General features: G+C 47.6%; 1 protein-coding gene across 3 annotated transcripts in view; it reads right to left on the reverse strand.

The window, feature by feature from the left end:
• The window catches only part of LOC309559330 (uncharacterized protein), a 40,394-nt gene extending 34,212 nt beyond the window's left edge, over positions 1-6,182 (reverse strand). For all 3 annotated transcript variants that reach the window (XM_082262561.1, XM_082262560.1, XM_082262559.1), the window contains exon 1: positions 6,065-6,182. The gene's annotated coding sequence lies outside the window, so the exon portion shown is untranslated. The remainder of the gene's footprint in view (positions 1-6,064) is intronic.
• Between the last annotated feature and the right edge of the window lie 11,122 nt (positions 6,183-17,304).

Here is a 17,304-nt window from a genome sequence, read left to right on the forward strand (position 1 = left end):
TCTCCGGGGCGGCTGCAGAGCGCATTGCACAGGGGTCCTGTGCGTCTTTGGCTCCATTTCAGGTCCGAATTCAGGCAAAAATTGGGGCCCCGATTCATCCCTGAAACAGAGAACAGAGGACCCCTGCTGTCAGCCGCGTCTGCATACCCAGCCTCAGACAAGTTATATAAATTCAGAACTTTGAACACATGTAGAGAAGGGAAGACTGCAGATAAACAGGTACAACTTATATAGGAAGGCGGCAACTTAGTCGTCTATGCAAACATGCCTTGCAGCAGACGAAAAAGGGGACGCACCGGACCTCTACTGTGAGCCGCATCCACACACAGTGCATACCCAGCCTCAGACAAGTTATATAAATTCAGTACTTTGAACTTTGTAGAGAAGAGAAGACTGCAGATAAAAAGGTACAACATATGTAGGAAGATTTGTTTCATCTCTGTGTATCACCTGAGGCCAGTCACTTATCTGGGTAGATGTAAGACCTCTTTCACATGGGCTGTCTGATCAGCTCCGACTTTTCGTTTTTAGGTGGACCTGTTTAGACCCTCCAGTCTCTCCTATGAAGCGGTGGAGGTCAGCAGACACGTCCGCTGACCCCCGCCGCCATCTGATGGACAGATGGTGGTCCTAATCTCCATCCACCCAGCGGATTAGATCAGATGACATCGGATTGAAACGGACAAGTGGTTTCTGTTTCCAGATTCCCCTCTAGAGAAGAGCAGGCTGTGTCTTCTCTGCACAGCGGAGCAGACACGGACCTGTCATCTGCACAGCAGGAAACAGCGGAGAGATCCTCCGCTGAGTGGAGGCGCTCGTGTGAAAGGGGCCCCAAGGGGTTTACAAACACTTTTAGCTTCGATCGATCCTGGATTTCCCTGCTTGTTCCCTGCCTTCCCCGAGCGTGTGACCGGCGGCTCCGATGTCCGCCGGTGGCTCGCAATCTCACTCAGGAGAGGGAGAAAGACAGACGGCTGATGTAAACACAACCGTCTGTCATTCTCCCTTAGATCATCACAGAGGCTATGTGATCCTGTTATGTAGGATGGTATGTCTCTGTGATGATCTAACAAGCCACGCCCCCTGACAGTTAGAATCACGCCCCTAGGGACACACTTAACCCCTTGATCACCAATAAAGTTAACCCCCTTCCCTGCCAGTGTCATTTTTACAGTAACATTGCATATGTATAGCACTGATTACTGTAGTAATGTCACTGGTACCCCCAAAAGTGTCAAAAATGTCAGTCAAACGTCCGATCTGTCCAACGCAATGTCGCAGTCCCGCAAAAAAAAGAATTAAAAAAAAAATCGCAGATCACCGCCATTACTTGTTAAAAAAAAAGAAACACAATAAATCTTTTCCGTAGTTAGTAAACGCAATAACTTTTGCAATAAACCAATCAAAATACGCTTATTACGTTTTTTTTTTTACAAAAAATATGTAGCAGAAAACAAAATGGCCTAAAATGTTAAAAAAATTTGATTTTTACATTTTTTTTTGAGAATTTCATATAAAAAATGTGAAAAATATTGTTATTTTTTCAAAATTGTCGCTCTTTTTTTGTTTATAGTGCAAAAAGTAAAAATCGCACAGGTGATCAAATACCACCAAAAGAAAGCTCTGTTTGTGGGAAAAAAAGGACGTCAATTTAGTACAGCGTCGCACGACCGTGCAATTGTCCGTTAAAGTCACGCAGTGCTGAATCGCAAAATAGGGCCTGGTCTTTGAGCAGCCAAATCCTCCGGGGACTTAAGTGGTTAAAAGTCAGAAAGCAGCACCGCACGTTCTGCTAAAGAGTAAAGACAAGGACTCCACCTCTGCCTGACAGGTAAACATTGGCACATGTTTGAGTTTACTTCCTAATCACACTTTGATGTGGGGGGGTTGATTTACTAAAACTGGAGAGTGCAAAATTTGGCGCAGCTCTGCATGGTAGCCAATCAGCTTCTAACTTCAGCTTGTTCAAATACGTTTTGACAAAAAAAAAGTTGATTGGTTTCTATGCAGAGCTGCACCACACTGTGTGCTCTCCAGGTTTAGTAAATCAACCACATGGTGACAAATTTGCATAAGAGCACTATAGCTCTGAATATTGTCTCCCTGTTATTTGTAGGGGGTTCTTGGAATATCCTGGCAGGATCCAATGTGACAAGTGTGATTTGTGAAGAAATTAGGTGAATATTTTGTATCAAAAAGGTGATACCAGAAGTGGGGTTCGAACCCACGCGGACATATGTCCATTGGATCTTAAGTCCAACGCCTTAACCACTCGGCCATCCTGGTAGCTGGTTAAACCTCACACCAAAATACCCTATCACCTTCTAGGAGTACTTAGCATTCCGCTAAAGCTGCTTGAGAGTTGATAATGTCACCCCCTACAATCATGGAATCCAGAAGTATATGGTCCAATGTTTCCTCTCCAAAGGGTTTTTGTTTTGTTTTTTGTTTTTTTTGTTTTTTTTTATTTACAAAGAGGAGAGAATGAAGGGGGTGGAATTATGGAATAGGAGAACAATCATGTGCAACGGGTAAGGGGAAGTTATGGTGGGGTGGGGGGTAACATAGTTACAAAGTTAGTTTGGTCAAGAAAAGACACAAGTTCATTCTGTTCAACCAATAGAAGGAAAAAAAGAATAAAAAAATGTTTACAATCCTATATGATACTATCTGATGTATTGCGATTCTATCCAATGTATACAAATGTAAATGTGGTACTATCCAATGTACCTAAAGAATTGCAATACTATCCAATGTATACAATGTATTGCAATTAGGGATGCACCGAAATGAAATTCTTGGCCGAAGCCGAAGCCGAATAATAATGAAATGCTTGGCCGAAGGCCGAATACCGAACGCGGTGTTTCGCATTTTTTCCATTTATTTTGCCAATTTTTAGGGGGCACGCTGATGGGCACATTTTATGTTAGGGGGCACGCTGATGGGCAAAACAAAACATTTAAATCAGCGTTGCTCTTAACATAAAATATGCCCATTAGCGTGCTCCTTAAAATAAAATATGCCCATCAGAGTGCCCCTTAACATAAAATATGCTCATCAGCATGTCCCTTAGCATAAAATAAGGGGAACGCTGATGGCCACATTTTATGTCAAGGGAGCACTCTGTTGGGCACATTTTCTTTCTTTTTTTTTTTTTTAAGGGGCACTTTATAGGGCACTCTAATGTAATGAGCATGGCAAGTGGCAACAACATATGGCAGTCTGCACACTAATGCTTGTGCAGCTGCCAGCTACCGTATTCTCCCCCAAATGTGCTCAGCTCCACATCACATACCTGGACTGCAGCCAGAGCCAAAAGCCGCGAACAGGGGGGCGGGGCGTGGACCTAGTGTGAAGGAGCCGCAGTCAGGAGCAGGGGGCGGGACGCGTGCGTGACGTCACACCCCCTACTCGCGGCCGGACAGGACACCGGCGGCGTGTGAGAAGGGAGCCGCGAGCCGCAATGAGGAAGGTGAGCGGTCAGGGCGGAAGCTGACATTGTTCGGCTCAAAATTATTCGGCCTTTTGACTTATTCGGCCGAATGCCGAAAGTGCTATTTCCTCTATTTTCGGCCGAATAATGTTCGGCCGCCGAATATTCGGTGCATCCCTAATTGCAATACTATCCAATGTATCGTGATACCATCCAATTTATACAATATTTTCCGATACTATCCAATGTATCGCAATACTATGCAAAGTATTGCGATACTATCCAATGTATAAAATGTATTGCGATACTATCCAATGTATATGTATTGCGATACTATCCAATGTATATGTATTGCGATACTATCCAATGTATATGTATTGCGATACTATCCAATGTATACCATGTATTGCAATACTATCCCAATTTATACAATATTTTGCGATACTATCCAATGTATCGCAAAACTATCCAATGTATCGCAATACTATCCAAAGTATTGAGATACTATGCAAAGTATTGCCATACTATGCAAAGTATTGCCATACTATCCAATGTATACAATGTATTGCGATACTATCCAATGTATACAATGTATTGTGATACTATCCAATGTATTCAACGTATTGCGATACTATCCAATGTATTGCGATACTATCCAATGTATACAATGTATTGCGATACTATCCAATGTATACAATGTATTGCGATACTATCCAATGTATACAATGTATTGCGATACTATCCAATGTATTGCGATACTATCCAATGTATTCAATGTATTGCGATACTATACTAAGAATTTAATGTATTGTGATACTATCCAATGTATTCAATGTATTGCAATACTATCCAATGTATTGCGATACTATCCAATGTATTGCGATACTATCCAATGTATACAATGTATTGCGATACTATCCAATGTATTGCGATAATATCCAATGTATTGCAATACTATCCAATGTATACAATATATTGTGATACTATCCAATGTATTTAATGTATTGCGATACTATCCAATGTATTGCGATACTATCCAATGTATTGCGATACTATCCAATGTATTTAATGTATTGCGATACTATCCAATGTATACAATGTATTGCGATACTATCCAAAGTATACAATGTATTGCGATACTATCCAATGTATACAATGTATTGCGATACTATCCAATGTATACAATGTATTGCGATACTATCCAATGTATAAAATGTATTGCGATACTATCCAATGTATACAATGTATTGCGATACTATCCAATGTATACAATGTATTGCGATACTATCCAATGTATACAATGTATTGCGATACTATCCAATGTATACAATGTATTCCGATACTATCCAATGTATTCAATGTATTGCGATACTATACTCAGAATTTAATGTATTGTGATACTATCCAATGTATTCAATGTATTGCAATACTATCCAATGTATACAATGTATTGCGATACTATCCAATGTATACAATGTATTGCGATACTATCCAATGTATACAATATATTGTGATACTATCCAATGTATTGTGATACTATCCAATGTATACAATATATTGTGATACTATCCAATGTATTCAATGTATTGCGATACTATCCAATGTATTCAATGTATTGTGATACTATCCAATGTATTCAATGTATTGCGATACTATCCAATGTATCCAATGTATTGCGATACCATCCAATGTATTCAATGTATTGCGATACTATCCAATGTATCCAATGTATTGCGATACTATCCAATGTATCCAATGTATTGCGATACTATCCAATGTATCCAATGTATTGCGATACTATCCAATGTGTTGTGATACTATCCAATGTATCCAATGTATTGCGATACCATCCAATGTATTCAATGTATTGCGATACTATCCAATGTATCCAATGTATTGCGATACTATCCAATGTATCCAATGTATTGCGATACTATCCAATGTATTGCGATACTATCCAATGTATCCAATGTATTGCGATACTATCCAATGTATTGCGATACTATCCAATGTATTGCAATACTATCCAATGTATACAATGTATTCCGATACTATCCAATGTATTGCGATACTATCCAATGTATACAATGTATTGCGATACTATCCAATGCATTGCGATACTATCCAATGTATTCAGTGTATTATGAAAATTGCGTTTTGAAAAACTGCTACGCAAATACAGTGTGGCGTATAAAATTGCAACGGCCGCCATTTTATTCTTTAGGGTCTCTGCTAAAAAGTATGTAAATAATGTTGGGGGGTTCCAAGTAGAGAGCTGGGCTAGAAGTGGTAAAAAACAAAAAAAAAAGCGAATGTTTATTTTTGGCGCAGCCTGTTCAAACGAACGGATTTCGTGACCCGTTGTACGTTAACGCGCGGACAAACGTCTATTGACGCGCGTGCGTTGCCATGGCGCAAACCCAGCCTATGCGTCTGACATCAGGGCAAAGGCGGGGTCACCGAGGGACGTATTCGCACGCGTAGCGCCTAATTTTCCAGCGCGACGGATTCGGCGCACTGGAGGTGCGATGAATATGTTTCATGGTGTGTGGAGGACAGCCCCAGCCATGACAAAGCTGACAGACAACCCCACTAGGACTGCAATGGAGGTGTGGAGGTCCCCCAGCTTACCTCACGACCCTTTCCCGGTAAATCACCGCACGCAGCTGCTGCTCCCTCCATCCATCCAGCACAATAACGCCAGGCAGCCCCCCGCGCATGCGCGGCACCACTCACCTCCCCGGCTGCAGTGTGGGTAATGAGTATTGCGGTCCGCGGCGGCAGATTCGCACCTGAGCGCCACCGAACTACACTTCCCGTCGTCCCCTGGATGTCGCGTCGGCTGGGTGGGGCATCATGGGAAATGTAGTTCAGGGGGGAGGCGACGGCTGTGGTTCTCCAATCAGGTGTGTGTGAAGGGCGGCCTGAGGTCACGTGGCCGGGCCGCCCAATCTCTGCTGAGGTAACATTCTGAGGCGCCGATATTCACTTCCAACCTTCATGAGGAGGTCGGGCTTATATTACCAGACACCATTCCACACAATTACATTGGGGTTATTCCCAGTATGCACCCCCCCCTTCATATACCAGAGCCTAGGTAGGTCTATGGAGCCTCCTCTGTACCACCAAAAATCAAATTTCATATTAAAAAGGTGATACCAGAAGTGGGGTTCGAACCCACGCGGACATATGTCCATTGGATCTTAAGTCCAACGCCTTAACCACTCGGCCATCCTGGTAGATGGTATATATCCTCAAAAATGTGAATTAAGGATCCAACCTTTTTCTGACATTTGTTGTTTATAGCTTCACATCAGATTTTTTGCTGGAAAATGACTCAGAACCTCCAAACATTTTCTATATATATATATATATATATATATATATATATATATATATATATATATATATATATATATATATATATATATATATATATATATATATATAGTGTTGGGGGTAACGAGTTACAAGTTAACTACGTTACTTTTTTGGGTAACGTAAGTTATATTTGTAACTGCATTACTTTACTCGGCTTTCCTGCGTTACCCAAGCCGCTGACATCTCGCGCAGGCCGAGGAGGAGGTGGGAGGACGGACTTGAGGAGAGCGGGGGATCGTGTGGCCAAGGAGGAGGCGGTTGGACGGACTCGAGGAGAGCGGGGGATCGTGTGGCCGAGGAGGAGGCGGGAGGATGGACTCGAGAAGAGCGGGGGATCGTGTGGCCAAGGAGGAGGCGGGAGGACGGACTCAAGGAGAGCGGGAGATCGTGTGGCTGAGGAGGAGGCGGGAGGATGGACTCGAGAAGAGCGGGGGATCGTGTGGCCAAGGAGGAGGCGGGAGGACGGACTCGAGGAGAGCGGGGGATCGTGTGGCCAAGAAGGAGGCGGGAGGACGGACTCGAGGAGAGCGGGGGATCGTGTGGCTGAGGAGGAGGCAGGAGGATGGACTCGAGGAGACGCGGTGGATCGTGTGGCCAAGGAGGAGGTGGGAGGACGGACTCGAGGAGAGCGGGGGATTGCGTGGCCGAGGAGGAGGTGGGAGGACGGACTCGAGGAGAGCGAGCGGGGGATCGTGTGGCCAAGGAGGAGGCGGAAGGATGGACTCGAGGAGAGCGGGGGATGGTGTGGCCAAGGAGGAGGCGGGAGGACGGACTCGAGGAGAGCAGGGGAAGGTGTGGCAAAGGAGGAGGTGGGAGGACGGACTCGAGGAGAGCGGGGGATCGCGTGGCCAAGGAGGAGGTGGGAGGACGGACTCGAGGAGAGCGGGGGATCGCGTGGCCGAGGAGGAGGCGGGAGGACGGACTCGAGGAGAGCGGGGGATCGCGTGGCCGAGGAGGAGGCGGGAGGACGGACTCGAGGGGAGGGGGGGATCGCGTGGCCGAGGAGGAGGCGGGAGGATGGACTCGAGGGATTGTGTACAAAAAGGTGATACCAGAAGTGGGGTTCGAACCCACACGGACATATGTCCATTGGATCTTAAGTCCAACGCCTTAACCACTCGGCCATCCTGGTAGATGGTATATATCTTCGAAAATGTGAATTAAGGATCCAACCTTTTTCTGACATTTGTTGTTTATAGCTTCACATCAGATTTTTTGCAGGAAAATGACTCAGAACCTCCAAACATTTTCTATATATATATAAATATATATAGTGTTGGGGGTAACGAGTTACAAGTTAACTACGTAACTTTTTTGGGTAACGTAAGTTACATTTGTAACTGCATTACTTTACTCGGCTTTCCTGCGTTACCCAAGCCGCTGACATCTTGCGCAGGCCGAGGAGGAGGCGGGAGGGCGGACTCGAGGAGAGCGGGGGATCGTGTGGCCGAGGAGGAGGCGGGAGGACGGACTCGAGGAGACGCGGGGGATCGTGTGGCCAAGGAGGAGGCGGGGGGACGGACTCGAGGAGAGCGGGGGATCGTGTGGCCAAGGAGGAGGCGGGAGGACGGACTCGAGGAGAGCGGGAGATCGTGTGGCCGAGGAGGAGGCGGGAGGACGGACTCGAGGAGACACGGGGGATCGTGTGGCCAAGGAGGAGGCGGGAGGACGGACTCGAGGAGAGCGGGGGGTCGTGTGGCAGAGGAGGAGGCGGGAGGACGGACTCGAGGAGAGCAGGGGATCGTGTGGCCAAGGAGGAGGCGGGAGGACGGACCCGAGGGGAGGGGAGGATCGCGTGGCCGAGGAGGAGGCGGGAGGACGGACTCGAGGAGACACGGTGGATCGTGTGGCCAAGGAGGAGGCGGGAGGATGGACTCGAGGGATTGTGTACAAAAAGGTGATACCAGAAGTGGGGTTCGAACCCACGCGGACATATGTCCATTGGATCTTAAGTCCAACGCCTTAACCACTTGGCCATCCTGGTAGATGGTATATATCTTCGAAAATGTGAATTGAGGATCCAACCTTTTTCTGACATTTGTTGTTTATAGCTTCACATCAGATTTTTTGCAGGAAAATGACTCAGAACCTCCAAACATTTTCTATATATATATAAATATATATAGTGTTGGGGGTAACGAGTTACAAGTTAACTACGTAACTTTTTTGGGTAACGTAAGTTACATTTGTAACTGCATTACTTTACTCGGCTTTCCTGCGTTATCCAAGCCGCTGACATCTTGCGCAGGCCGAGGAGGAGGCGGGAGGGCGGACTCGAGGAGAGCGGGGGATCGTGTGGCCGAGGAGGAGGCGGGAGGACGGACTCGAGGAGACGCGGGGGATCGTGTGGCCAAGGAGGAGGCGGGAGGACGGACTCGAGGAGAGCGGGGGATCGTGTGGCCAAGGAGGAGGCGGGAGGACGGACTCGAGGAGAGCGGGAGATCGTGTGGCCGAGGAGGAGGCGGGAGGACGGACTCGAGGGATTGTGTACAAAAAGGTGATACCAGAAGTGGGGTTCGAACCCACGCGGACATATGTCCATTGGATCTTAAGTCCAACGCCTTAACCACTCGGCCATCCTGGTAGATGGTATATATCTTCGAAAATGTGAATTAAGGATCCAACCTTTTTCTGACATTTGTTGTTTATAGCTTCACATCAGATTTTTTGCAGGAAAATGACTCAGAACCTCCAAACATTTTCTATATATATATAAATATATATAGTGTTGGGGGTAACGAGTTACAAGTTAACTACGTTACTTTTTTGGGTAACGTAAGTTACATTTGTAACTGCATTACTTTACTCGGCTTTCCTGCGTTACCCAAGCCGCTGACATCTTGCGCAGGCCGAGGAGGAGGCGGGAGGGCGGACTCGAGGAGAGCGGGGGATCGTGTGGCCGAGGAGGAGGCGGGAGGACGGACTCGAGGAGACGCGGGGGATCGTGTGGCCAAGGAGGAGGCGGGAGGACGGACTCGAGGAGAGCGGGGGATCGTGTGGCCAAGGAGGAGGCGGGAGGACGGACTCGAGGAGAGCGGGAGATCGTGTGGCCGAGGAGGAGGCGGGAGGACGGACTCGAGGAGAGCAGGGGATCGTGTGGCCAAGGAGGAGGCGGGAGGACGGACCCGAGGGGAGGGGAGGATCGCGTGGCCGAGGAGGAGGCGGGAGGACGGACTCGAGGAGACGCGGTGGATCGTGTGGCCAAGGAGGAGGCGGGAGGATGGACTCGAGGGATTGTGTACAAAAAGGTGATACCAGAAGTGGGGTTCGAACCCACGCGGACATATGTCCATTGGATCTTAAGTCCAACGCCTTAACCACTCGGCCATCCTGGTAGATGGTATATATCTTCGAAAATGTGAATTAAGGATCCAACCTTTTTCTGACATTTGTTGTTTATAGCTTCACATCAGATTTTTTGCAGGAAAATGACTCAGAACCTCCAAACATTTTCTATATATATATAAATATATATAGTGTTGGGGGTAACGAGTTACAAGTTAACTACGTAACTTTTTTGGGTAACGTAAGTTACATTTGTAACTGCATTACTTTACTCGGCTTTCCTGCGTTACCCAAGCCGCTGACATCTCGCGCAGGCCGAGGAGGAGGCGGGAGGGCGGACTCGAGGAGAGCGGGGGATCGTGTGGCCGAGGAGGAGGCGGGAGGACGGACTCGAGGAGACGTGGGGGATCGTGTGGCCAAGGAGAAGGCGGGAGGATGGACTCGAGGAGAGCGGGGGATCGTGTGGCCAAGGAAGAGGCGGAAGGACGGACTTGAGGAGAGCAGGGGATCGTGTGGCCGAGGAGGAGGCGGGAGGACTGACTCGAGGAGACACGGGGGATCGTGTGGCCAAGGAGGAGGCGGGAGGACGGACTCGAGGAGAGCGGGGGATCGTGTGGCCGAGGAGGAGGCGGGAGGACGGACTCGAGGAGAGCATGGGATCGCGTGGCCGAAGAGGAGGCGGGAGGACGGACTCGAGGAGACGCGGGGGATTGTGTACAAAAAGGTGATACCAGAAGTGGGGTTCGAACCCACGCGGACATATGTCCATTGGATCTTAAGTCCAACGCCTTAACCACTCGGCCATCCTGGTAGCTGCTATGTATGTTTGAAAATGTGAATTAAGGATCCAACGTTTTTCTGACATTTGTTGTTTATAGCTTCAAATCAGTATTTCTTTTATTTATTTTCTGCTGGAAAATGACTCAGAACCTCCAAACATTTTATTTATATATATATATATATACAGTGTTGGGGGTAACGAGTTACAAGTTAACTACGTTACTTTTTTGGGTAACGTAAGTTACATTTGTAACTGCATTACTTTACTCGGCTTGAGTAACGCGCTTTCCTGCGTTACCCAAGCCGCTGACATCTCGGGGATGGACGGACTCGAGGAGATGCGGAGGAGGCGGGAGGACGGACTTGAGGAGAGCGGGGGATCATGTGGCTGAGGAGGAGGCGGGAGGACGGACTCGAGGAAAGCGGGGGATCGTGTGGCCAAGGAGGAGGCGGGAGGACGGACTCGAGGAGAGCGGGGGATCGTGTGGCTGAGGAGGAGGCAGGAGGATGGACTCGAGAAGAGCGGGGGATCGTGTGGCCAAGGAGGAGGCAGGAGGACGGACTCGAGGAGAGCGGGGGATCGTGTGGCCAAGGAGGAGGTGGGAGGACGGACTCGAGGAGAGCGGGGGATCGTGTGGCCTATGAGGAGGCGGGAGGACGGACTGGAGGAGACGCTGTGGATCGTGTGGCCGAGGAGGAGGCGGGAGGACGGACTCGAGGAGAGCGGGGGATCGTGTGGCCGAGGAGGAGGCAGGAGGACGGACTCAAGGAGACGCGGTAGATCGTGTGGCCAAAGAGGAGGCGGGAGGACGGACTCGAGGAGACGCGGGGGATCGTGTGGCCAAAGAGGAGGCGGGAGGATGGACTCGAGGAGACGCGGGGGATCGTGTGGCCGAGGAGGAGGCGGGAGGACGGACTCGAGAAGACGCGGTGGATCGTGTGGCCGAGGAGGCGGGAGGACGGACTCGAGGAGACGCGGGGGATTGTGTGGCCAAGGAAGAGGCGGGCAGAGGAGGAAGCGGGAGGACGGACTCGAGGAGAGTGGGGGATCCTGTGGCCGAGGAGGAGGCGGGAGGACGGACTCGATGAGACACGGGAAATCGTGTGGCCAAGGAAGAGGCAGGAGGACGGACTCGAGGAGAGCGGGGATCGTGTGGCAGAGGAGGAGGCGGGAAGACAGACTCGAGGAGATGTGGGGGATCGTGTGGGCGAGGAGGAGGCGGGAGGACGGACTCGAGGAGAGTGGGGGATCATGTGGCCGAGGAGGAGGTGGGAGGACTCGAGGAGAGCGGGGATCGTGTGGCAGAGGAGGAAGCGGGAGGACGGACTCGAGGAGAGCGGGGGATCCTGTGGCCGAGGAGGAGGCGGGAGGACGGACTCGATGAGACACTGGTAACCCCAAAAGTGTCAAAAATGTCAGTCAAGGGTCCGATCTGTCCGCCGCAATGTCGCAGTACCGCAAAAAATATTGCAGATCGCCGCCATTACGCGTTAAAAAAAAAACAACAAAAATGACAAAAATCTTTCCCTTTGTTAGTAAACGCGATAACTTTTGCGCAAACCAATCAAAATACGCTTTTTGCGATTTTTTTTACCAAACATAGGTAGCATAAAACAAATTGGCCGAAAATGTTAAAAAATTTTGATTTTTACATTTTTTTGGGGGGGAATTTCATATAAAAAAATGTGAAAAATATTGTTATTTTTGCAAAATTTACGCTCTTTTTTTGTTTATAGCGCATGATCAAAAAATTGCACAGGTGATCAAATACCACCAAAAGAAAGCAAAATACCCCCTGGTCAGGAAGGGGGTAAAATCTTCCGGGGCTTAAGTGGTTAATGTATGGGGCTGAGTAGCTGCAGCCTCTGAAGGAAGTCACTTAGAGTCCTTCTGCTGGGGAGTTAAGCCACCTAGTGCCCTTGTGTTGCTAAGATGCAGGCGCCTACTGATGCTTAGCATCCTCCTGTTGCTAGGACACAGGCATCTGCTGTTACCTAGTTTATTTTTGTTGCTGGGGGGCAGGTCGCTTTTGACAACTAGCATCCTTCTATTGCAAGGAAACAAGCAGATTTTGATGCTCAGCATCCTTCTGTTGCTAGGAGGCAGGTGTCTTCTGCTGACTACTGTCCTTCTATTGCAAGGAAGCAAGCAGATTTTTCTGCTCAGCGTTCTCCTGCTGCTAGGAGGCAGTTGGCTTCAGTGCTTATTGCTAGGATGCAGGCAGCTTCTAAAGGAAGTTACTGAGCATTCTTCTGTTGCTATGGCGCTGGAGATTTCAGCCACCTAGCATCCTTCTGTTAACATGATGCTGGCGATTTTAGCCACCTAGTCTCCCTCTGTTGCTTGGATGCAGGCACCTGCTGCTGGCCAGCGTCCTTCTGTTGCTAGGAAACAGACTGTTTCTGTTGACTAGCTCCCTTGTATCGCTAGGATGCAGGTGGCTTTTGTTGTCCAACATGCTTTCTGTTGCTAGGAAACAGGTGGTTAAAGTCACCTAGCCTCCTTCTGTTGCTAGGACGCAGGCAGTCTCTGTCGACTAGCATCCTTATGTTTGACAAAGCATTCTGAAGAAAGATGCATAGTGTCCTTCTGTTGTTAGGATGGAGACAGCTTTTGTCGACTAGCATTTTTCTGTTTGCTAAGGTGTTGGTAATCTTAGCCACTTAGTGTCCTTCTGTTGCTAGGATGCAGGCAGCTTCTGTCAACTAGCATCCTTCTCTTGTTAGGGCGCAGGCAGTTTTTGATGCTGAGTATCTTTTTGTTGCTAGGATGCAGATGGCTTCTAAAGAAAGACTCATAGTGTCCTTCTATTGCTAGGATGCTGGCAGCTTCTGTCAGCTAGCATCCTTCTCTTGCGAGGGCACAGGCAGTTTTTGATGCTTAGTATCTTTTTGTTGCTAGGATGCAGACGGCTTCTAAAAAAAGACGCATAGTGTCCTTTTGTTGCCAGGGCACATTTGGCTTCTGCCAGCTAACATTCTTTTTATTGCCAGGATGCAGGCAGCTTTTTTAAGGAAGCCACTTAGCATCCTTCTGTTGATAGGATGCAGGCAGCTTCTGTCAGCTAGCATCCTTCTCTAGCTAGGGCGCAGGCAGGTTTTTGCTGTGGAGTATCTTTTTGTTGCTAGGATGCAGATGGCTTCTAATGAAAGACTCATAGTGTCCTTTTATTGCTAGGAAGCAGGCAGCTTCTGTCAGCTAGAATCCTTCTCTTGCTAGGGAGCAGGCAGTTTTTGCTGCTGAGTATCTTTTTGTTGCTAGGATGCAGACGACTTCTAAAGAAAGACGCATGGTGTCTTTTTGTTGCTAGGGCACATTCGACTTCTGCCAGCTAGCATTCTTTTTATTGCCAGGATGCAGGCAGCTTTTTAACCACTTGCCGACCGCCGCCCGACTATATACGGCGGCGGTCAGCCCCTCCCAGGCAAAGTGACGTACCGGTACGTCACTAGCCTGGGAGCGAATAGGGGGCGAGTGCGCGCCGCCGGAGGCGCGCTTCCGCCCCCGCTCGTACCCGACGAAGCTGGCGCGTGTGACCAGCAGACCCGATGTCCGCCGGTCACTCGCGATCGTCGGGTAGAGAGGGAGAAAGGCAGGCGGCTAATGTAAACAAAGCCGTCTGTCATTCTCCCCTGTGTAAAAGCACTGATCACTCGGTCCTGCTATGTAGGACCGTTGATCTGTGCTTTTACATCACAAGCCACATCCAATGACAGTTAGAAACACGCCCCTAGGGACACATTTAACCCCTCCCTCTCCAATAAAATTAACCCCTTCCCTCCCAGTGTCATTTTTACAGTAACATTGCATATGTATAGCACTGATTACTGTAGAAATGTCACTGGTACCCCCAAAAGTGTCAAAAATGTCAGTCAAGGGACCGATCTGTCCGCCGCAATGTCGCAGTACCGCAAAAAAAATCGCAGATCGCCGCCATTACGCGTTAAAAAAAAACAACAAAAAGGACAAAAATCTTTCCCTTAGTTAGTAAATGCAATAACTTTTGCGCAAACCAATCAAAATACGCTTATTGTGATTTTGTTTTTACCGAACATATGTAGCATAAAACAAATTGGCCAAAAATTTTAAAAAATTTTGATTTTTTACATTTTTTTTGGGGGGGATTTCATATAAAAAAATTTGAAAAATATTGTTATTTTTGCAAAATTGTCGCTCTTTTTTTTGTTTATAGCGCATGATCAAAAAATCGCACAGGTGATCAAATACCGCCAAAAGAAAGCTCTGTTTGTGGGGAAAAAAAGGACATCAAATTCGTTTAGGTACAGCGTCGCACGCCACGCAATTGTCCGTTAAATTCACGCAGTGCCGAATCGCAAAATACCCCCTGGTCAGAAAGGGGGTAAAATCTTCCGGGGCTTAAGTGGTTAAGGAAGGCACTTAGCATCCTTCTGTTGCCAGTATGTAGGCAATGCAGCTCTCATCTGGTCTGTAGTCAGATACAACTGTCGGAGAAACTTGTCCCTGCAACCAGTCTGGTTCTCCTCCTCAGCTCCATCACCTCTATATGGCACTCGGGGCAGCTGGGACCACAGTAAAAAAAAGCCAACAGTTTTAGTAAACTCTGCATCAGGAGAAGGGGGGAGCACAAAACAAGTAGTGATTCAGGAGACCTGGGGACCTTCCCCCTTCCCTGGGTACCAACATTGGTGCTGCAGGGCCCCAGAATAACCTTTATCATGATGGATATGAAGATGCCCTGTGTCCTGGGATGTATGAGTATATATGTGTATATATATATATATATATATATATATATATATATATATATATATATATATTTTTTTTTTTTTTTTTCAATGTGGAAGAGGGGGCTGGGGTGGCCTTGGTCCTATTGAGGACATTTCCCTTCACTTCCTGTCCCAAATCGAAAACAGGAAGTGAGAGGAAATCCCTTCAAAGCAAAGGAATCCTGGGTTGTCACCATAACTAATTTCCCCACTGGAATACTTTCCCTCTATTCCAGTTTTGAGGACAACACAAAATTTGGGATTTTCTTTTACTTTCGCTGTTAGTGGTAACGGTAAACAGAACAAACAGATAGGGTGAATCTCCATAACGGGGACACACAAAAAAGTAAAAACCTGACAGGGGTTCTAATTCCTCTCCACTCTATCTATAACTTTAGAGAAAAAAAAAAATATAACATTGGTTAAGCTACCCAGGTGACCAGGAACGGACCCCGTGCTGCTGAGGTGAGAGCACCAAATCCTTAATCAACACATTTTTATCCTCTATTTTGTGGGATTTTAAAGGCAACTTTTGATTGAAATCAATAAATATATACTCTAATTTATAAAAGTAATAACATTTTATTTGTACATATAAAATTACCCCTCCAGGTCTTGTCTCAAAGGATCCAACATGACAATTTTTTGCAACAATAAACAAAACAATTTACAAAAATTGCGCCATTTTAATTTGTATAACTCATCCAGAGTCCTGTTTCATTTAAAGTGGAGTTCCGGCCTCGGAAATGTTTTTTCAATAAAAATACCCCCGGGAAAGTCAGGGCTAGTACATTCCACAATAGATAGCCTCTGAACTGTCCCGGGTCGCACTTACCTTTTAGAAGAAATACTTACCTTGAAAATTTCTTGTCCAGCGCTGCCATCTCAGGTGTGGGCAGCTGAAGCCAGCGCGTCCTCTTCTGCATCCTCTTCCGTGTCCTCTTCGTCCCAGAATGCCCTGCACCAGCCCCGCTCGTCGTCACTTCCGGTGCAGGCGTGTCATCCCTGCACAGCTTCTGGGCATGCCCAGAAGCTGTTTAGCAGGGAATGAGGCACCCACACCGGAACTGACGAGCGAGGCTGGTGCATTGACTCCTGGGAGCGATGACGTTCAGCTCCCAGGAGTCAATGCAAGCAGGAAGTGACGGCGCGGAGACGCGGCCGCAGAGGTAGGAAGTAGAAGGAAGGTAAGAATACTTTCTTCAAAAACAAGGTAAGTAAAGAAAGAAAAAATAGGGAGCATCCATTTGTTTTTTAGGGGATTTACAGCAAGCGTAGAGCACAAAGTTGTTTTTGAGCCTGGAACTCCGCTTTAATGTGAGATGACATGGCCTAGCGTGGTGATTCCAGTTATTGTGTAGAGGAGTGGTTCTCAACCAGGGTTCTTCCTGAGCAGTGGCGGCTGGTGCTCAAAATTTTTTTTTGGGGGGGGGGGGGGAGCGCAAACAGAAAAATTTTATAGGCATTGCTTTGCGACAAAAAAACGCTGTAAAAAATTGCGTGACTTTGAGGTCACAAAAGTGTGAAAGGGGCCTTCAGTAATTAAGGTATACTGTGCCCCCTTCAATGCAGAGTGACCATCATGCCATGCCCCTTTCAATGCAGAGTGACCAGCATGCCGTGCCCCTTTCAATGCAGAGTGACCAGCGTGCCCCCTTTCAATGCAGAGAGACCAG

The sequence above is a fragment of the Pelophylax lessonae genome, assembly GCF_965119305.1.
Source record: "Pelophylax lessonae genome assembly, chromosome: 7".
Lineage (NCBI taxonomy): Eukaryota > Metazoa > Chordata > Amphibia > Anura > Ranidae > Pelophylax > Pelophylax lessonae.